This window comes from Balaenoptera ricei, chromosome 1, assembly GCF_028023285.1.
Source record: "Balaenoptera ricei isolate mBalRic1 chromosome 1, mBalRic1.hap2, whole genome shotgun sequence".
NCBI lineage: Eukaryota > Metazoa > Chordata > Mammalia > Artiodactyla > Balaenopteridae > Balaenoptera > Balaenoptera ricei.
In genome coordinates this window covers 146,594,706-146,617,821 of record NC_082639.1, presented here as the reverse complement: position 1 = coordinate 146,617,821, position 23,116 = coordinate 146,594,706, and the positions used below count along the sequence as shown (strand labels likewise).

Below are 23,116 nucleotides of genomic sequence, written 5' to 3'. Positions count from 1 at the left end.
ACAAGGCTGCAGTCAGGGCACCGGCCATGCTGAGTTCTCATCTGAGGGGTGGGGTCCCCTTCCAAGCTCAGTCGGGTTGTTGGCAGAATTCAGTTTCTCATGACCTAGTAGGAATATGTTCCCCATTTCCCTGCTAGCTGTCATCTGGGGATCACACTCAGCTCCCAGAGGCCATTGGTATTCCTTGCCATGTGGTCCCCATGCTATTCACAGCATGGATGTTTGCTTTCTCCCAGGCCAGCAGGAGCCACTTCTAGGATTTCTCACCTGTGACCAGCGGAGAAAGCTCTGTGCTTTTAAACTGACTAGGTCAGGTCCACCCCACGACCTCCCTTTTGCCATATTACGTACCACAGCCATGGGAGTGATCGCTCGTCATATTCACAGGCTCCGCTTTGCCCAAGGATGTTAAACAGGGCATCACACCGGGGCATCCTGCCTACCACCAGCAGCCGGGACGGCTGATGTTAATAATAATGAACCCTTGAGTGCGTATTCCTTGCCAGCACTGTGCTAAGTGCTTTTCAGCATTTAATCTTTAAAATAATCTATGAGGAAAATTCCATTGCTTTCCCTGTTTTACCTGGTTTACAGGTGACTGTCCAGTTTTATACAATCACTAGGAAGCGTAACTAGATTTTAAGCTCCAGTCTTTCTGATTCTAGAATCCATTCTTATACACCTTACCTCGAGAACTGTTTCTCCTGTAATCAGGGGAATGATGATTATTACTGTTTTACGGATGTAAACACTGGTTTGGGGAGATCAAGTAACACACTCAAGGCCACCTGGTTGGTAAGTGATAGAGCAGCCATCAATCTAATCTTTTCCTTCTCAGCCCCACACTGTTGACATCCCACGTAATAGGGGGACATTCAAATCGCTTGTCAGCTAGAAGGAAACTCAGTAATGAACCCTCCCCCAGAGACCAGAGGAACCAGCATGCCTTCAGGCTCCAACGCTTGATTGAATGACATGATACACGTTATCAGTGCTATTTCTTTTAACCTGCAGTGAGTGAAAGCAGAGGTGTTTTATTCCCAAGCTGAGGAAACTTACCTGAGCTAAGGGCACCTGGAATCATTCCCTCAGAAGTTTCCTGATACTTGGCACCAGAAGTCGCTCCTCCCAAGATGGTAAAAGGTTAGTGATCATTAACTTCTCTCTTCTGTGCATTTACACGTTTGAATGAAAAGTGTCCGGGGGCTGAAACAAACAATTATTCAGGAGTGAGGATGTATTTCCCTGGGACTAACATCGTCTTGTTTTCATTGTTTCCTGCAGGGAGACAACACAGCTTTGGCCCCAACCTGCTAACAAATACAATTATCCTTTGTAAATGTGATATCCTCCCCTCCCCCCACTTTGTGCTTTGGCAACCAGAGGTCAACCTCCACCGGAGAATGCTGTCCACTTTGTTTCTCTTGATAGCTCTCAATGCCAATAGTCAGCTTGGTGCAGAAACAGCTATTCAAAGGACATACCTGCCTCCAGCACCTCAACTGTAACCCCCTGTCCTGCTACTGTGCTTCAGGTAAGAAGCAGAAAATAAAGGTATCAGAAAAGTTTCATTTCCTCTGAGTGCCCTGCCAGGTGAAGGTCTGGATTATAACGGCATTCCTCTGTCAGCAGCCACTCCTCCCAGTGGGCAGCTCTCCTCCCAGGGCTGCAGCTTGCCCAGCACCAGGAGCACCTTTCTTCTCCTGCCCCTTCAGGACCAGGGCTGGTAACAGCTGCCCACCTGGCACTCATCACCCACCCCTTGATGGCCCACACCTCAGTATGTAGCTCCGTCCTAAAAATGTTCTTAATTAACCTTTAATTAATTGAAGTGTGGCATCCATATCCTACCAAGACCCCTGGCTGATAATCACTTTAAACTCTTAATGGAATTATTGACTTATGCAGTGAGTATAAACTGGTGATAAAAAGCATTAAGCATATGGCTGATGGGGCACTGGACATTTGTATATTGCCAAAACAACATCGCATCGTTTACTCGCTAGTCACATGGGGAAAACATCATGCTACAATGGAAGGATGAGACTACCATTTGCCTTAATTGATGGTTCAATGCTAGGATCCTCAATGGCGAGTCAACCAGAACATATGTAGCTTATGACGAAATGCAATATAAAGTCCACATCTATGACATAATCTAGCTAACAAGATTTAAACTGAATCATCATGCCTTTGCTTTTTCCTTCCAGTTTATAAAAAATAGGTGGGTTAGAGAAACAAGCTAAATGATATTGCAAAGAAGCACCTAGTCAAATCCAGAAGATGGGATGTTCTGTAGATAACTGGCCAAATACGTTTAACAAGCCTGCTATTATGTCTATACTTGATCTTTTTTTAAAAAGGACTTAAAATTGGATATGCGATGTACATGCTCTAATTGGTTCCTCATTGAACAAACTAGCTAGAAAGGACATTTGAGGGATGATTTAGATAATCAAATATGGACTGGTTATTATTAAGATGTATTGACATGGAAAGTTTCAGATCATTAACTGGGAGTAAATACAATTGTCCAGGGAAGGGACTGTGAAGAATAAAAGAGGGCTGAGGACATAGCCTTCAGAAACATCAAGATTCCAGAGAGAACACTGGAGGTGGAGAGCTGGTCGGGGACTGACAAGGAGCCAGGAGAGCACAGAAGAAGCAGGAAGGCCAGGGGAGGAGGGTGTCTCCAGAAGGAGGGAAAAGTCAGGTGTATCATATGCTACAGATGGGCGAGCAGGAGGATGAAAGGGAGGCCACTGATGATACAGTAGGAAGTCCTCAGAGACTTCTGCACGTGGAAAGGCAAGGAACAGAGATGGCTCTTGTAAGAATGGCGTTAGAAGGAAGGAAGAACACAGGACAGTAACTGGAGGGAAGCAACGGTGCCCATCTTTGCACGAGGAGGCGGAAGAGGAGGAGTTGCATTCAGGTTGTATCCTGGGTAAATGAAACTCCTCGCAACTACTACCGTACCCAGAATACAGTGTGGGTGGCGCCCCCTGGAGGACGCAAAGGGAAGGGCTTATGAAGCAGGCAGAGTACATAGAGTTGTTGGGAAATGGAGAGTTAAGCAATTTGTAGACTAATTGGAAAAGGTCAGTAGGGAGGCAGAGATTGAAAATCTAAGAGGAGAAGGAAGGATCGCTTACGGCACAGGATGCAGAAGTTCACAGAGCAGGGAATAACGTGGCGAGCAGCAGACAAGCCTGATGAGCCTTGTGGAGGATCGAGGTTTCCTCTGAATCAGCAGGAAGAGAGCCAGGACCCAAACCATGGAATTCTCACCTTCTGTGGAAGTCACCAAGCTGGTGATGATGAGCAACCATAAGCATACTTTGAAAGCTGGCAGTGTTTTGGAGTTCTGCAAAGCTGCATCAGCAGTCGCTAGATGGTGTGGGCCTCACACTTACTGGGGCAGGGGATTGTCAATGGGATGGGACTTGAGGGGTGGACCCATCACCCCAGGAAAATCTCCCCAAAGCTTTTCATAATGACACTGTGATGGAATGAATAAACAATAAAAGGTTTTGAGTCAGCAGACGAGTTTTTGGCCCTTCTCTTCTGTCACGTACACTTTTTGAACTTCAGCTTGACTTGCTTCAATGAACTTTTACTCAATACAGGGCACAAAGGACACTGTTCTTAGTACAGCCCGTGACATTCTATTCAATCAAGAATCTGTTTGGAGGAGGGGCTGGAATATTTTGGGCCTGCAATGAGAAATATAAAACGGTTCTCCATGTGCCTGGAACAGAGAACTGCCTCCCTAAAGAGTTAAGACTGATAGAAGAGGAACTAAGGTGCACTGTTTACTATGACCATTTCTTTTCTCTTTCTGTACTCTCTTCCCATCACTCCATCACTGAACCAGAAAGGGCCGATGTCTTCTGGCCTCTACTGCCCCACGGAGTCCTGCTTTGTGGCTACTGACCACACAGCAAACTATCCCCTGGTCAGCAGGTCTCAGACGTGCATGCAACGCTCCTAACCAGGGCTCTGAGGAGACCACAGCCGTCTTCCAGGGGATTCAGCAGCTGCTCAAGGTCCAGCAGCTCAGAGCCCATTAGTCAAAGGTTGCTATTCCCAACTGCTCTGCTCGCTATGTCAGATGGATCTGGGACAAGCTCTTGGTCAGATGGTTTTCTCCCTGGTGCCTCTTCATAGATGCTCATCTTCCCAATTTATCCTCCAAGCAATATCTTCCCTCACAGCTTTAGAAACTCTGGGGCTTTGCACAAATGTGTACAAAGTGTGGAGACTCCAGCCAAGAGATGAGAGTGGGAAGGAAAACTGCAAAGGGAGGGAGAGCTGAAAGGTGCCAGGCCATTAATTCCAGCTCAGTAGGGATGGGGAAGGAAACAGTAACTCAGAACGGAGCTCCAGAGCTAAAGCAAACAGGAAGGTTTTAATGAGAAAGTCCTTGAGGGGAAATGACTTAGTGGTTTGGAAAGAGTGGGTTCCGGCAGGGCTGGAGGTACCACTTGGAGCTTCATCCTTGGGGAGGGAGGGTAGCCAGTCCGGAGGAGGCCCACCAGGGAAGGGCAGGACTTTCTTTTTGGTGCCGAGACAGAGCAAACGCATCCTCCACTCGGGTTTCCCCCACCACACATATTTCCCTGGAACGGGGGTTGGGAAGGGGATCCTCAGGGAGGGGCAGCTGTTCCATCTGCTACAGGATTGAGAAAAGCATCTTAACTCTTAGTATGGAGGGGGAGGCTGAGACTGCGTGGTCAAGAATCTGTTTGGAGAAGGGGCTGGGATATTCTGGTGCTGCACCTTCAATGAGGGACACACAACAGTTCTTCCAGTGCCTGCAACAGAGAATTAAAAAAAAAAAAGTGCTGCTAAAAGGAAAACTAAGGCACGATGATTACCACGATGATTACCACGATGATGATACAGACATGGTGCGGAGCTTGGGGAGGGGATGCATTTTCTGATCCAAAAATCAGGGCATGGCATCTAACAAAAACATTTTTTTTCTCTGGTTTCTGAATTTGCATACAGGAGATGCCTTAAAATGGTATAAAATGAAATCATACTTAGTCATAAATGTAACAAAATGAACTTATCAGAAAGGATGACTTTGCATGAAATTGGAAGTATGCTGGAGAATCTGGCAGGGACCAAAACTGTGTTTGAACTGAAGGGTACCTGAGAAGAGCTGGCGAACGAAACTTTACAAATCCTGACTTTATTATAATTTCTGCATGAATCAGCGACGGGTGGGGAGAGAGGGAGAGCACGGTCCCTTCTGCGAGTGTGGGTGTCAGGGGAGAAGCCAAAGTCCCTTCAGCGTATTCAAGTGAAAAGCGCTTGGGCTCTGGGGCCCGGGACCTAGAATTGAGTCCTGACTCTCTGACATCCTAGCTGTGTCTCTGGTCAATCAGGGGTCCCTGATCTGCTGAGTGAGGACAGAACTGAGCCTGCCAGGTGGCTGTGAGAATTCCAGCTAATGATGTCCATTGGGCCCCTGGTCCAATGTCTGGCGTGGATGGTTACGCATGATGTCAATTCCTTCCCCCTCTCCGACCCATTGATCTCATTGAGGTAGGGAAAGATGCGCCAGCTTTGGACAGGTGCTCAGTCACTGAAAACACCCTGCAATTTATCAGACATTTGGGGACTCCTCCAGAAGCACAAGGAGGCCCTGCCCATTCCCCGTCCCCCCAGGCAAGTGGGTGAGGAGAGAACACGCTCAGGTCAAGCTGCCTGCTTCTCCGTGGGTGCCCACCGCAAACCCACCATAAACCCGCCGCAATCCCACCATAAACCCACCGCAATCCCACCATAAACCCGCCGCAAACCAGTAACGGGCCAGGCTTCCACTGGCTGGAAAACTGCATGGAGAGGAAGCTGTAAACAGTCTGGGGGGAAAGAAAGTTTCCTGTTGAAACAGGGGCAGCAAGAGCCTGGTGATTTGCGGTGAGCAGAAGAACAAGGGCAGCAAAGAGGGGAAAATGTAAACACAGATGAACCGTGAGCCCCCGGTGCATTTTATCTGACCCGAGGAGCAGCCGGGGCAGAAAGAATGTGGGAACCTCAATTATGCTGCAGATGATCACGAGGAACTTCCCAGCCTTAGCTGATCCCGCTGACGGCTCCTTCAGCGACTTAAAAGGGCATTTTAAAAGCCATTCTCCAAGTCCCTCCTGCAAGGGGAATGGGGAAGATTTGTCATTTCCACCCAGCTTGCAATGCTGTCACTTCTGTGCACCCTGGCTTTTTCTAAAAAGGTCCCTGTCTTTTAAATTTCATCATTTACACCACTTGCTTCAATGACTCTAAACCTGGCAAGCTTCTCCATGGTTTTGCTGCTCTCTGAATCACATGCTTTTGCGTACATTACGTAGCAGGGCTTGGAGTCCAACCTTAGAAGGAAGTTGCCAAAGCTTCCCATTCCTTTACCAAGGCTGCTGGTGGTGCCTTTCTGGAGTCGTCAGAAACACACTGTCTTCCTCAAGGTCTTTTTTCTAATTCTAAGTTAACCTTGAAGAAAGATCCCAGGCTGGGCCATGACTACCTAAGAGCTCAAGCCAATTCTGATTAATAAATATTTAGGCACCTACTATGTGCCAGGCATGATGGGCATTCCCAGGTAAGGATCCTTAGTTTCTACTCTGCAGGGCCTTGCTGCCTGTAAAGGAGAAACATACAGGGTCTACGTCAGGTCTATAGCGGAGTCCAGCTCCTGTGGGCTGTGAGGAGAGGCGACTGGCACAATGGAAACAGTTCATTGTTATTGTGTTCATTCAAAAGATATTTGCTGAGTACTGATTATGTACCATACGCTTTTCAATACCTTGGGAATACAGTGAAGAATAAGAGTGTGGGATCTGAGGTCAGGCAGAACTGAATCAAAGCCCTACTTCCAATGCAACCCAAGTCTCAAACTCACTGAGCTCCAGATTTTTCATTTTTAAACTGGGACCATAATAAGAATATTAATATCTACTTTGCAGAGTTCTTGTGAAGTCAAGGAGTGGCTATGATACATGCTTAATGTGGCTGATTGGTTGTTCTAGAATAGATTGAATAAATAAGGATGATGATTGGATATGCAAACAGGGGAGGTGAAGAAAATTAATTTTATTTCTTGGGCATGACCGAATGCACGGGTATGGCAGAAGGAGAAATAATAGCATATACAAAGACGCAACATTCCAGACGAGGCTATGCCTAAAACAGCGTTGTTCCTCAAGGGGCCACAAATTTTCTAAGAGAATGTTTTACTTTTTTATTTTAAAACTAAAACTTGATGATTATGTCACGTACATAAATGCATATGTATACATACATATATATCATGTATATATAATAAATATGATATATATTCTTATAAGCATATATATTCTAAATAATCTGAATATCCAACGTATAATCCACAGTCACCGCATGATTGCAGCCTCCAGTTTGTGTCTGGGGTCACATTAATGCCAAGTAAAGCCACTTTATTTATTTTCCTCTAGTGAGGAATAGATAGAGGTGGGCTTAACATATAAATGTGTTTGCATCTGCTGGAAGCTAAAACACAGCAGAGTGCATTTTATCCAAAAGTAGGTTTAGAGGTGGTAGGAAGAGAGAAAAGCTGAGTGCAAGAGAGGATGCCTGCACTTGGCCCAGGATAATACAGATGGGCTGACTGGGAGAGAGCTGGGCTTGGACAGTTAGGACCACACTGTGTTGGGAATATAGACTTGGTTTTAGGAAAACAATATGATGTCACATTTCATTAATGTTATTAATGCTCATTTTACTGGTTTTGTGACTTTTTTGGTGTATAGATCATAAATCTGTTTTAGTCTTATATGAGCACTAAGGTAAAATGGGTTAATACTACCTAGTTTTTTGATGTACAGATTTAAATAACATATTAATAAACCTAATTTAAGTCTAACCCAAGGGTCCACTAGACCTCTGAAGGGCGGGGCATTGTCCTAGGTTAAGGAGTAGTCTGGGACACTCCATCCTGGTGTAGGGGGAGGAGGGGCTGACCGGAAGTGCCCCTTTCCGGGTGAGGGCCTGAGTCCACAGCTTCCTGGGAACTAGGAGCAGGTTCCCGGGAAAAGTGAGGTCATCACAGAAGGGCTTGGAAGGGTGCAAAGGAGCATGTGCTACAGAGAACGGATCCTCTTTCCCCAACTTTCTCCTGGCTCAACCTCCGGACTCACAGAAACCTCACCGGTTGCTTCTCTCAACTTCATTCACTTAACTGCTGCAGATCTGCCACGTTTCAGCTCCTGTGCTGGGCGCAGGGATACAGTGTGCATGAGACGAACACGTCCCGTACCCCCAAGGAGCTTACACTGAGAGGGACCATTGAATTCATACTTATTCTCAACTCTCACTGCTTGTCCTTTCCTACAAACTTAGTCTTTAGAATCCTACACGTAATTCCCGCCCCACTTCTACAAAGAAATAATCAAGCTTCGTTTGATTTATTCAACTACATACCCGGAAAGGGGCAGGTACCAGGGGCGATAGCGGCATTTTCTCCTGTTTTTTTCGTGGCGCTGTCGGAGTCTAGCCCAGGAACCTGCAAAAAGCGAGGACTACGTTTTAGAGAGAGTTAGAAGAGGCGACAAGGAAATGGCATGATTGGCTAGGAGGTCCGGTATTCCCTTATAAGGCTAGCAGGTCTCGTTTTCTAGGGTGAGGGAAGCCAGCTAAAGCTGAGTTGGAGGATTGTGACTGGTGCATGTCAGGTTTCCTTGACAGTGAGGCATTTCTTGTAAGTGGGAACTGACTTCCGTTTAGATCTGTGATGTGGGCCCCCGCCGCTGGGCCAGCCTCCATTTTGTGGGTCCCGATATTTGAATTAATTTTGTATCACATCTTAGGTTGGGTTCTTTGGAAGTACTGCCAGAGGTAGGGGTTTGGGAACACGTGATTTATTCAGGAAAAACTTGTAAGGGAAGAAGGGAAGGAGAAAAGTGAAGGGAAAAGAGTAAAGCGAGGAAGAAGTCCAGATTTGATCCCCAGAGGACTCTGGGACACAGAAATGTCCTCACCATGAGGCAAGAGGGCCAGACTTTTGTGGTTGGGAGGGTGTGTGTGTGTGCCTGCGCGTTGGGCGAGGGGGTGGTCGGTGGCATAACCTCAAAGCTGAGGCAGCCCCCATCCGCTGTAAGGGTAATTTCTAGAGAAAGGGGGAGCTGTGAGCTGTTAGCTCACCACCTCTGTAGACGGGTGCACCAGCCCAGTAAAGGGGACCCGAGTGAGTCACCAAATGAATCTACCTCATGTAGGTTCAAATGCAGGGTTCACCTTCACAAGTTAGCATGACCATTATATGAGGTGATTTTGAAAAGCACCTGCTGCAGTAACGGTCCCTTCCTCTCCTTTCTGGCATTAGAGGCAGAAGTTCTTGACAGACAAGCCTAATCAGAAAAATCTGCCTGATTCATACTCGAGGTAAGCAAGAAGGTTAAACCCATCACTGAAACCTTATTCCTCTGCCCCCCCCCCCCCCCCGTGCCAACCACGTGGAGGAATCCAACCTCACCTGGTCTTGTGCTCACCCAGTGCTTTGGCTGTTGCAACAGCCCCTAAAGAAATAGTTTCTTTCCTGTCTAGAATCAGCCCTCTGGATACCTCTACCGCAGGGCTTCCCAAACTCTATTACATTAAACTCTAGTTTAATGGGGTTGGGGAATGAAGGTTGTGGTAGGGAATGACTCTCCCAAAGATGTCCACACTCTAATCCATGGAACATGTGACTGTGTTGCCTTACATGGTAAATGGAACTTTGCCGATGTGACTAAGGGCACGGATCTTCAGGTGGAAAGAACACCCTGGATTATCCAGGTGGGCCCAATCTAATCACATGCGTTCTTAAAAGTTGAAAATCTTCCCTGGCTGTGGTCAGAGAGAGATGAGACAGAAGAAGATGGAGGAGAGATTCAAGGTGTGAGAATTATTCTACCTGCCATTGCTGGCTTTGAAGATAGAGGACGGAGCCATGAGCTAAGGAATTTGGGCAGCCTTTAGAAGCTGGGAATGGCCCTCAGCCAGCAAGAAAATGGAGACCTTGGTCCTATAACCACAAGGAATTCAATTCTGCCAAGAACCAGAATGACTAAGGAAATGGACCTTCCCCTTGAGCCTCAAGAAAGGGACATAGCCCTGCTGATACTGTCATTTTAGCCTGTAGAGACCCACATCAGACTTCTGATCTACAGACTGTAAGATAATACATTTGTGTTTTTTGAGCTGTTAAGTTTGTGGTGATTTGTTACAGCAGCAACAGAAAACTAATACAAGGGTCTTGATCAAATAAATTTGGGAAATGATGTTACAGATTATAGGACATGTTAATCATTTTGTTATGAGAGAGTCATAGTAAAAACAAAGCGAGTAAAAAAAACATTAATTGAATCAAATCGCAGATAACTTGTTCACTGCAAAGAGAGAGGCCGACGTTACCCTGATTCGCAGTCCTGTGTTCCCACAGCATCATGTGTGCAAAGAGAGGGCTGCTGCACGGCCACAGCATCAGCATCAGGCTCCGTTGTCATAGTTACCCTCTGAAAAGGAAGATGCCCTGACAAAGACCAGATTGACTGTGGTAAGTGGTGGGAAGTTACCCTGGGGGCGGCCAGATGCTTCTACATTCATGTCCGAGATGTTTTCTGAAATTCGTATTCAGTCAGCTCTGCCCCAAATAGAAACACGGTCATTTATGTTTAGAAAACAGGAAGCCTATGTTCACGATGGATACTTTCTAATGAGGAGGATTTGTTCTTCCATCCTAACACCGAGGGGACCAAACACCAGCAAAAGCAATGTTTTGTAATAGATTTTGCCCCAACTCCTGGTAACTTCTTATACCTCATTTCCTACCCTTCTCCAACTTAATCCCTCCATGCTAGTCACAGGGCTTCCTGTTATACCTTGAATACTCAAGTTTATCCTTCTGCAGGGACTTTGCCCTTGCTCTTCCCCAGGCTGGAATGCCCTTCCTCCAGATGTCTGCATGCTTCACTCCGTCCATTTAAGTGTCTGCTCAAATGTCCCCACCTCAGAGAGGTCATCCCTAAGCTCTTTACCTAAAATAGACACCCCGCCCCAATATCGTTAGTCTTCTTACCCAACTTTATAGTTCCTCGTGGCACTTCTGTATTTATTTGAGCATGAAAGCTGCTGGAGCCTTGTCTCTTGATCACTGCTGTATCCCCAGTTTCTGGCACCTGATAAGTACCCAGTAAACACTTGTTGAATGTAAGAAGGAATTGCTTGGAGTCTTGATTCTCCACTGCCCTTCCAGCCCTCTGGCACTTAATACTGCCTATAGTACCTCGTCCAATTTCTCCCAAATCCAAGCTGTTCCCTAGTCCATTGCAATTGGTATGGATGATTGTATCTTTCACCACAATATATATCCCATCTCACATGCTCCTCTTACAAACTGATGTTGATTCTCCTTCCTTTGAGGAGTGTGTCTATATTCTCTCCTCTTGGATCTGGCCTAGCCTGCGACCACAATGGGACTATACTATGACACTACGTGACTTCTAAGGCTCGGTCATAAAAGGTGATATAGTGTTTGCCTCATTCTCTTGGGTCTCTCCCTCTGGGAACACAGCTCTCTTCCTATGGGGACAGTCAGGCCCATGGAGAGATGATATATAGCTGTCCTGACACACAGCTGAGCTGAGGTCCCAGTTCACAGCCAGCACCGACTTCCAGATACATGAAGAAGCCTTTGAAATGACTCCAGCCCCAACCATTGTCCAGCTGCAACTGAAGGAGAGACCCCAGTGAGAACCACCTAGCCAGACAGCCACCCACCAACGTCCATGGGAGGTAATAATAAAATGATTGTTCTTGTTTTAAGCCACTAAGTTTAAGGGTGGCTTGGTATATAGGAATAAACAACTGAAACAGATGGGATATGGAGCTGTCTGTTAAAAGCTCTGATTTCTAATCTCTATTCTGTACCACTCACTCTACTTCCCAAGGACTCAGTTTCCAACCTACAACACCAGAGCATGCATGTAACCACCTCTTCTAACTTTCATCCTAGGGTGACTGGTCATCCTCAGGAATTGTGCTTAGAAAAAAGTACACATATATTTTGATATTTTCCTATTATCACTGTTCAGAATTTGCCTGGATTCAGCCACTCTGAAGATAAATAAGTCACCCAGGACAGCTGGGTTAATGAACTGCACCCCGCTGTCAGTCTTCTCAGCTCTGGTCCCATGCCAGTCCCTGGTGGCATTTCCTTTCCCAGCAGCCCTTGTCATCTACAAGGACGAATTCCATACATCTCTCTGCACCTCTACAGCTGGGGCAGGCTCTCATAAGGCTGTTCAACTGCTTCCTCCAAGCAGTTCTTACTCAAGGCTGAGGGCAAAACCAAGAGCCCCCCACCTCACTGGGCTGTTTCTGGGCCCAGTCTGGGAGGGGTTTTTAGGGAAGTCAACACAGTCACAGTGGGGCTAGATAACAAACCTATGGTCAGAACCTCTCAAATACAGTTAAGCATTGAGTCTGGAAAATAAGCTGCAGATGGAAATAATATGCAAAAAATACAGTGTCTATTGCAGAGAGACTGATTGGGTAGGGGATTTAGAACTGGTCAGTATGATAACAATAGTTAAGATCATGGTCTCGCTTCAGTGAGCCCAAGCTCAGATTCTAACTCTGCAAGTCCCTAAGCCTCTCCAAGCCTCAGTTTCCTTGGCTGTAAGGTGGAACTAAGACTAGAACCTCCCTCACAAGGATGTCATATGGACGAGTTGAACTGATGCTTGTACAAGCCAACACTGAAAACTGAAGCCCTCAGTAAACGGGAGCCCTTGTCTTTCCCTGAGACGGATCACAAAGGCTGCAGAGGGTTGGTTAAGGCTGGAAGAGTTTGCCCAGTGATTTATGGAGCTGGAATGGGGAGCTCTGAAATGGGAAAGGCCAGCATGTTGCCTCAGGGATGCTGTATAAAAGCCTTGGGCTTTTTACGTTTCCTCCCCCAATCCAGAACCCCCCTCCGCCTCCTCGGCAGCTGCCACCCCTGGATCGCTTTTGAGCCACTGAAAGTGTGGACCCCTGGGACTAACACCCTGGGAAAACCCTCCCTCCATCCTCTTCCTTGTCTCATTGGAAGGTTGCCTGAAGGGCCGGCTCACAACACTTAACATAAAGAGCAGAAACTCCCTATCCCGCCAGTGCCCTTGGTTTCCCACGAACTAGTGGTGGAGCAGTCGCATTTGCACAAAATGGCATGTACTAAAATAGGCAGTTTGAAATATTCCTGGCAGATGGTGCTAAATATAGACGCAGCGACAGATTGGCCCCTCAGTGCAACTCTTCTCCTGAGCGTTAAGAACATGCTGGAGCCAAGAAGCTTCTCTTTTCCGGAAGACTGTGGCAACAGCCCCAGGATCTCGCCATGCCAGAGAACTGCTAAGATTTAGAGAAGGGAGGTACCTCAGAGAGTGAACACTGGTACCATGGTAAGAGGTTCCCAGATTCCACAAGTGCTGGAATGAAAAAAAAACAAAGGTGCAGAGAAGAAGTTCTGATGAACTGGAATTATTTATCTTCCTTCTGAAGGATCAACTACTCTCTCAAGAGATGTCTTCCATGAGCAAAAATTAAAATAGAAGTAGAGGCCGTAGAGCACAGTGGTTAAGGTTGGAGGTTTGCAGCTAGAGTGCTCAGGTTTGAACCCTGGTTTTGCTCCTTACTAGTTATGTGAGCTTGGCCAAGTTATTTAATCTTTTGCTGCCTCAGTTTCTTCATATGCAAAATGGGATAACAATAATACTCTCCTGTGACGATTAAGTAACGTAATGTAGGTAAAGGCCATGCCCAGTGCCTTGTACAGAATAACTGTTACTTGGATGGTGGCTATTTTATTTAATGGACTAGGAAGGAGAGAGAGGTACTTATTGTAAAATGGCTGAAGAGCTTTAAGGCTTGGAGGAATATTTCGGATAAAAACCAAGCCAAAATTAAAAATAAATCAGGTTGCAAATTCTTAAGTAGTTCCTATATCCACTGAGATTGTATTTGGAATGGGTGATGCCATAAATAGCTACCCAGTGGAAAGCCATCACTGTGGGAAGGGTGCTGGCGTGTGAAAGGCTGGCTGCTGGGAGAGGAAGGAGACAATCTGGAGGGGCTCGGTCATTATCTTAAAAGGGAAGGCAAATCTATCTTTTCCTAAGGACTAGGACTTCGAACATCGTGAAATTCGCTATCTGACTTCCATGCAGTAAAACTTTTTAAAAGCCAGGAGGATTTTCTCTTAAATTTTAATGACAATACCTGCCAGTCTGTGGCAAGTGCCATTAAGGGACCTAGCAGGTGGTCCTGTGCTCTGGTTCTCTGCATGCGTGTCGTGCTCCATTGTGGCTGTGCCTCTGGTTTCCTTCTATCCAATCCTGTTGTCTCCAAATTCTGAAGTGAGAATTTCTGTGTATTTCACACTCTGTGTGCTGCTAGGACCATGTCCCATTGACCAAGAGAAATGTTTGCTTTGAACTGTCCTTGCAGGACTAGAATTCTCCTGACAGCCTAAGTACTGCCCCCTGGAGCTAGAAGAGTCTTTTCTACAGAATTTTCTCAGGGGGATTATGGTAAAGGCAACCTCTGCAGGAGAATTATGGGACTATGTTCAGGGCTCTGGCTCCAGAAATAATAGGTAGTGCATGGTCTCATGGTACAGACTTGCCTGTATTCTTACATCCTGTATTAGTTAAAGTAGGCTAACTGCTGTTACAGACTAACCCCAACGCTTCAGAGGCTTAACAGGGTGAAGGGTTGTTTTTCTCTCAAGCAAAGTCCATTGGCATTGGGATGGGGAGGAGTGCGGGTGGGATGTCCCTGCTCCGTACAGTTATTTAAGAACCCAGGCTGACAGAAGCCCTGCAGTTTTCAATTTGTGGCTTTCAAGGTTGCCTGGGTGTCATCATCCAGCAGACAGAAAGGTGCATGGAGAACCACAGGGGGAACTTTTTATGGGTCAAGCCTAGAAGAGGTATATCTATCCATCTATCTATCTCACATCACTTCCACTCATATTCCATTGGCTATAACTTAGTATATGACCATATATAGAATGTAAAGGAGGCTTGGAAGAGTAGTTTACCTGTGTTCCCAGGAAAGAGAGGAAAATCAAGAATTTCTGTGATCAGCAGCCACCATATTGCACTTCTTGAAGCTATTTCAAGAGACCAGGAGACATTTTGAATCAACATTTGGAAAAAATTCTAGAATTTTTTTCAAGTTTCCTGTGCTGTTTTCACTCAATTTTGAATCAGACTTGTTAAATAGTTGCTTCTAACCTACATCTCTTCCTATTAAATCTTGTAGTCAAGGAACATCACAGCTTCCCTACAATAAAAGTGGAGTTGATCCATCCCTCACAGCCTAAGTTTCTTTGTGAATGGCACAGTAAATAAGTGCCTCCTTTTACGAAGAAAACACCAATTATTCTTTAAAAGAAAGTTTATTTTCCTCAATGCAAGACTCAGAGTTTTGCACTTTGCATTATTGTGGGTGTTTTAGAAACTGCTGATACTCCTCTAATGCTGTTTGTATCAACAGGCTGCAAAAGAGCCCAGTAGACAAAGGAATAAAAGAAAAGGAAAGAACCCTTTCATTTATAACAGGACCAGTCCTGTTATAATGGCCACAGAATACGCTTCCCAGCATTTCAGTAAGAACTGCCAGATGCTTTCCTCATTCCTACTAAAGGAAGTTGTATGCATGGATATAATGATATTTGTATGTTTACAGCATGCTCTTACCTTTATGATCAGTTATAAGGACATTAAAATTTTCTGCAATATTAATGAAAATAAACATATTGCTAAGGCTTTAAAGACCTAACAAAAAATTCCATTATAGCTGAAAATTTGCAATAATATTGTTGAGTGTACAGTCTACTGCTATAGGAAGATACAAATATAATAAAATTTAATATACACTCTACCCCATGTATACTTCTATCTGACACCGCTTACATTTTAGTATATTTAAGTTTTCACTATAAATGTTTTTTACATAGAACAATAGTTCTAAAACTTTGTTGTGCATCAGAATCACAAAGAGAGCTTGTTAAACATAGATTCCCAGAAACGACCCTGGACCTACTGAATATGAGGGGGTGCATTGGGGCATATGTATTTTTAACAAGTTTTCTAGGTGGTTCCAATGCATACCAAAGCTTGAGAATCATGCCTGATGTGCCTTAACGCTCCCAGTGTCTGGCATATAGTAGGCACTTAACATACATTTGATGTATGAATGAGTGAGTGAATGAGCAAAGTAAATTTGTTGCTGAGTCTAAAACAATAAAATAAAAATTCATTGGGAATTTACTGCCACTAGCATTAAACACAAAAGTAAGAAATAATCTCATTCCCAGGAATGCTGCAATAATAATTCAACTTTATTTGTACAGTGTTTATCATCAAGTTTCACTGACATCAAATATTCAAATTTACTACTAGAATGCCAAAAAGCCATAGATGAATAATAGGGTATCTGAAAAGGATATGCCACACTCAGAGGGGGAATGCAAGAATTGGAATAAACTAATTTTGATGAAGATACAACATCTTAATAATGCAAAAATCTACATCCTTCCAGTGTTGTAGGTACATATGGCTGAGAACTATTTATCTAGTGTCAAGCACAATTTCAGGACCACCTGCTTAATGATAATTTTTAATTAAATGACAGGTACTTTATTAGGAGTTAGACTCTCCCAAAGCAAAGTGTGTTATGAGAATTGCAAGCTTTCAGAAAGCTGACACATACCTTCCTGTGTGTAACACCCTCCCAGTTTTCCTGTGACCTCTCTGGGTGCTCCTTCTCTGCCTTTTCAGGCTCATCATCTTCTACTCAACCATTAAAAATTAAATTCCTCAAAGTTTTGAGCTAGGCTCTCTCCTTTTATCACTCTCCAGAGCATACGATCTATCCCTATACCTTTAATTATCATACATTTATACAAGATACCCAAATTGTTGTCTGTAGCTCAGATCACTCCTCTGAGCTCCAGTTGGTTATGCACACCATAAAAGAACAGTTTATAAAACTTAGACCTAACTTTAATGAGTAAAAGAAAAATATTAGTCAGTCTTTTATTTTTAACTGATTAAGCATATAGATATATAAAGTATCCAATATACTCGATAAATGTGAAAAATCTTGATATCATATGCCAAGCACTCAGTAAATATTATATGCTGGGGTATTTTTTTTCTGATGTTGTTATATATAATATAGCCCTCCAAAGTAGGATAAACATAAAATTTCAAAGCTACATCAAGATGTACATCTGAGTAGATAGTGTCAATTGTGCTAAGATGGAATGATGTTTGGCTGGAATTTTGAACACCCAATCTTGGACCAGCCCCCTATGGCTAGCTGTCTCAGGTTCAGGAGGAAAAAGTGTAGATGCAGGGGAAAGCTGCTCTGTTTATTACTGTGAAGTTTTAGCCCCTCCTTGTCCTCTCCACTTGGAAATTAACACCCACTGAGCTGCACAGGGCCACCTGATGCCAGGGGGATTCCTTTGCCTGGAGAAAGCCACGAAACAGCCTGGATCTCAATCAAGCACAGTGGCCTAGTTCCTCAAGATCTACATCCAGTCCTGGTCCTCAAGTCCTACTACTCTGATGACTAGAAAATATAAGGAGAGAGAAACCCAAAGGAAAAACATGAGGGAGAAGGGAGAGTTTCCACCTATGGCCACTCCATCTCAGTATTCCACTGGTATTGATCCATCGTGGTTATCCTCCAGATGGTAGGGTAAGGAGTTTTGTACTTGTCAAAGAGAATAGTGGGTGCCATTTGTTCAGTGATGTGTTTATTCATCCAACAAATATTTGTGAGTGACATATGTGTCAGGCACTGTTATAGGTACTATGGTTACAGCAGCAATGAAAAATGACAAAATCCCTGCCATAATAGGACCTATATATTCTAACATATAAGTAAAATATATACACGGTCAGATGATGATAAGTCCTATTGAAAAAAATAAAGCAGGGAGGGTGGACAGGGAGTGCTAAGCTATTACAATAACATAAGCAAGAGATGATAGTGTTCAAAAATCACAGTTGGAGATCCTAGTACTCCACTTTAAATTGATAGAACAGCTAGGCAGAAAGTCAGCAAGTATAGAGAAGACTTAAAAACACTTGCCCTCACTGATATTTATAAAACATTCCACTCAATTACAGCAGAATACACATTCTTTTCAAACACGCATGGAACATTGTCTGGAGTGGACCATATGTCAGGCTATAAAACAAGTTTCAATAAATTTAAAAGGTCTGAAATCATACAAAGTGTGCTGTCTAACTATAATACAATGAAATTAGAAATCAACAACAGAAGGAAATTGGGGGAATTACTAAATACTTGGAAATTAAACAAAACACTTCTAAATAAACCATTTGTCAAAGAAAAACACCAGAAGGAAATTTTAAAAAATATTTTGAGCTGAGTAAGAATAAAATTCAACATATCAAAATTTATGGGATGCAGCTAATTCAGTAATTAGAGGGAAATATATAGCTATAAATGCCTACACTAGAACAGAAGACAGTTATTAAATCAATAACTTAAACATCAACCATAAGAAACCAGTAATAGAGGGACTAAATCCAAAGCAAGAAAGAGAAAGGAAATAATGAAGAGTAGAGTAGAAAACAGAGAAGTAGAAAACAGAGAAATAGAAAACAGAAAAATAGTAGCGAAAAATCAATGAAACCAAAAGTTGGTTCCTTGAAAAGACCAACAAAATTGATAAATCTTTAGCTAGACTAACCAGGAAATAAAAAGAGGAGACATAAATTACCACCCCCCCCCAAAAAAAAGAGGGGCAATCCTTTCCATTCTTGTAAAAAATTAAAGGATTATAAGTGAATATTATAAATTACTACTTTATATCAAATTAGACAACTTGTGTAAAATGGAAAAATTTCTAGGAAGACATGTTACCTAAACTGACTCAAGAAGAAATAGAAAATCTGAATTGATATATAATAAGGTAAAAACTGATTTGTAATTTAAAATCTTCCCACAATGACAAAGTCATGCCCAAATGGATTCACTGGCAAAAGTTTTCCCACTAAGACTAGGAATATGGCATGCGTACCCACTCTTACTCCTTCTACTCAACCTTGTACCAAAGTTCTAGTCAGTTTAATATGGCAAGAAAAAAATTAAAGGCATACCAATTGGAATGGAAGAAGTAAAACTGCCTTTATTCACAGACAACGTGATCTCGTATGTAGAAAATCTTGAGAAATGCTCACATTAAAAGATATATTAGAGTTAATAAACAAGTTTGGAAAGGTCACAAGGTTCAGGATCAATGCACAAAAATCAATTGTATTTCTACAAGTTAGCAAGGAACAGTCCAAAATCAAGATTAAGAAATGACTTCCATTCACAATAGCGTCAAAAAGAATGAAATATTTAGGAATCAAGTTACCAAAAGAAGTGCAAGATAGGGCTTGTACTTTGAAAACCACAAAGCATTGCTAAATAAATAGAGTTACAGTCCATGTTCATAAACTGAAGACTCAATTTTATTAAGATGGCAATTCTCCCCAGAATGATCTATAGATTTAATACAATCCATATAAAATTGCCATCAGGATTTTTTGTAGAAATTGACAAGTTTACTCTACAATGCATACGAAAGTGCAAAGAACCCACAGTAGCTGAAACAATCTTGAAAAAAAAGAGAAAAGAACTTATATTGCCCAATTACAAACTTAACCATAAAGCTACAGTAAGCAAGACAATGTGGTACTGGCATAGGATAATCACATAGATCAATGGAACAGAGGTGAGAGTCCAGAAACAAACTGTCACATTTATGGTCAGTTGATTTTTGACAGATATGCTAAGGCAATTCAATAAGGGAAAGGTAGTCTTTCCAACAAACAGGGCTGAGACAATTGGCACTTATATACAAAAAAAAATTGAAAATAAAAAGAATGTAGATACTAACTTCACACCATACACAAATTAACTCAAAATGGATCATAGACTTAATGTAGAAGTGAAATTACAAGACTTCTAGAAGAAAACATAAGAAAAAAAAATGTAGTGACATCAGGGCAAAGAGTTCTTATATATGATATCAAAAACAAGAAAAAAAATTGATAAATTGGACTTTATAAAAATTAAAACTTTATAAAAATTAAAACGAAAAGACAACCCTCAGAATGGGAGAAAATATTTGCAAACGCATCAACGGACAAAGGATTAATATCCAAAATATATAAACAGCTCATGCAGCTCAATATTAAAGAAACAAACAACCCAATCCAAAAATGGGCAGAAGACCTAAATAGACATTTCTCCAAAGAAGACACACAGATGGCCAAGAAGCACATGAAAAGATGCTCAACATCACTAATTATTAGAGAAATGTAAATCAAAACTACAATGAGGTATCACCTCACACCAGTTAGAATGGGCATCATCAGAAAATCTACAAACAACAAATGCTGGAGAGGGTGTGGAGAAAAGGGAACCCTCTTGCACTGTTGGTGGGAATGTAAATTGATACAGCCACTATGGAGAACAATATGGAGGTTCCTTAAAAAACTAAAAATAGAATTACCATATGATCCAGCAATACCACCACTGGGCATATACCCAGAGAAAACCATAATTCAAAAAGACACATGTACCCCAATGTTCATTGCAGCACTATTTACAATAGCCAGGTCATGGAAGCAACCTAAATGCCCATTGACAGACGAATGGATAAAGAAGTTGTGGTACATATATAAAATGGAATATTACTCAGCCATAAAAAGGAACGAAATTGAGTCATTTGTTGAGACGTGGATGGATCTAGAGACCGTCATACAGAGTGAAGTAAGTCAGAAAGAGAAAAACAAATATTGTATATTAACGCATGTATGTGGAACCTAGAAAAATCGTACAGATGAACCGGTTTGCAGGGCAGAAGTTGAGACACAGATGTAGAGAACAAACGTATGGACACCAAGGGGGGAAAACCGCGGTGGGGTGGGGATGGTGGTGTGCTGAATTGGGCGATTGGGATTGACATGTATACACTGTTGTGTATAAAATTGATGACTGATTAAAAAAATAAAAAAAAAAAAAATTAAAACTTTTGCTCTTCTAAAAGGCACCGTTAGAAAAATGAAAGGGGGAAGGCACAAACTGGGAGAAACGGTTTGTAAATCATATGTCTGATAAAGAACTTGTATCCAGATTGTATAAACAACTCATATAACTCAATAATAAGACAAGCAATTCAATTTTTAAATAGTCAAAATATTTGAATAGACATTTCACCAAAGAAAATATAAGAAGAGCTAATAAGCACATGAAAAGATGCTGGACATCAGTAAATCATTAAGAGATGCAGTTTAAAACCAAAATGAGGATTACTACACCCCCCACTAGAATGGCTATAATCAAAAAGATAGAGAACAACAAGTATTGGTGAGGATGTGGAGAAATTAGAACCCTTATACCTGTGGGAATGAAAAACGATAGACCCACTTTGGAAAACAGTTTGGTGGCTTCTTATAAAGTTAAATATATTTTTACAACCCAGCAATTCCACATCTAGATATCTACATAAAAGAAATACAAACATACGTTCACAGAAAGACTTAAAGTTCAGAGCAGACTTACTCGCAATAGCCAAAAAACTTGAAAAAATCCAAATGTTGACTAACTAATGAAAAGATAAACAAATGTGGTATGTCCATGCAATGGAATACTATTCAGCAGTGAAAAGGAGCAAACTACCAGTGCATGCTACAACATAGATGAACCTCAAAAATATTATGCTAAATGAAAGAAGCCACATACAAAACACTACATATTGTATGATTCCATTTATATGAAGTGTCCAGAAAAGGCAAATCTATAGATACAGAAAACAGAGCAGTGCTTGGCAAATCTATAGATATAGAAAACAGAGCAGTGGTGGCCAGGGATTGAAAGTGGGAGCAGAATTGACTGCAAATAGGCACAAAGAAATGTTTTGGGGTGATGGAGATGTTCTAAAACTGTGATGATGGTTACACAATTCTATTACTAAATGACTACTAAAAATCATTGAATTATAATACACTTACAATAGGTGACTTTTATAGTATGTAATTACACCTCAATAAAACTGTTTAAAAAAAGAGAGAGGTGATGGTGGCTTGGTTATGGGGTCTCAGAGGGGAGGTGATGAGAAGTGCTACCAGCAGATGGTAGAAGACAACATTATACTATGGGCGAGCATAATGGGGAGACCAGGGTCTTGATGCAGGTCAGATTTCTTCAGAGACATCGAACCAATAGGATACATATGTATTGAGATATATATATATATATTTAAGAGGAAATGTATTATAGGAATTGGCTCACACAATTATGGAGGACAAGTCCCACTATCTGCCATCTTCAAGTTGGAGAAGGGAAGCCAGTGGTATAATTCAATCCAACTCTGAAGATCTGAGGACCAGGGCAGCTGATGGTGTAAGTCCTGGTCTGAGTCTGAAGTCCAGGAGCACTGACGGCTGAGGACAGGAGAAGATGGTGTACCAACTCAAGCAAAGACAGCAAATTTGCCCATCCTTCACCTCTTTTATCTATTTAGGCCCTCACTAGACTGGATGATGCCCACCCAAAGTGGTATGGGCAATCTTCTTTATTTCTTCCTTATTCAGCCTACTGATTCAAATGCTAATCTCTTCCAGAAACACCCTCACAGACACACCAAGAAATAATAGTTTACCAGTTATCGGGGCATCTGTTAGTCCAGTCAAGTTGACGCATAAAATTAACCATCACAATCACTTAACAGATCAACATGTGGATTAAAAACAATACTTGTGCTTCATTTTCCCACCATGTACTGTTTGTTTTTTTCAATATAAATTTATTTATTTTTGGCTGCGTTGGGTCTTCGTTGCTGCGTGCCGGCTTTCTCTGGTTTCATTGAGCAGGGGCTACTCTTTGCTGCGGTGTGCAGGCTTCTCACTGCGGCGGCTTCTCTTGTTGTGGAGCACGTGCTCTAGGCGTGCGGGCTTCAGTAGTTGTGGCTTGCAGGCTCTAGAGTGCAGGCTCAGTAGTTGTGGCTCACGGGCTTAGT

General features: G+C 42.7%; 1 long non-coding RNA gene across 1 annotated transcript in view; it reads right to left on the bottom strand.

The window, feature by feature from the left end:
- Window positions 1–23,116, bottom strand: part of LOC132353147 (uncharacterized) — a 45,107-nt gene that overhangs the window by 14,842 nt on the left and 7,149 nt on the right. Inside the window, exons 2-3 of the long non-coding RNA XR_009498958.1 lie at window positions 8,461–8,542; window positions 1,060–1,206 (exon numbers count right to left, since the gene is read on the bottom strand). This is a non-coding gene — a long non-coding RNA (uncharacterized LOC132353147). The remainder of the gene's footprint in view (window positions 1–1,059; window positions 1,207–8,460; window positions 8,543–23,116) is intronic.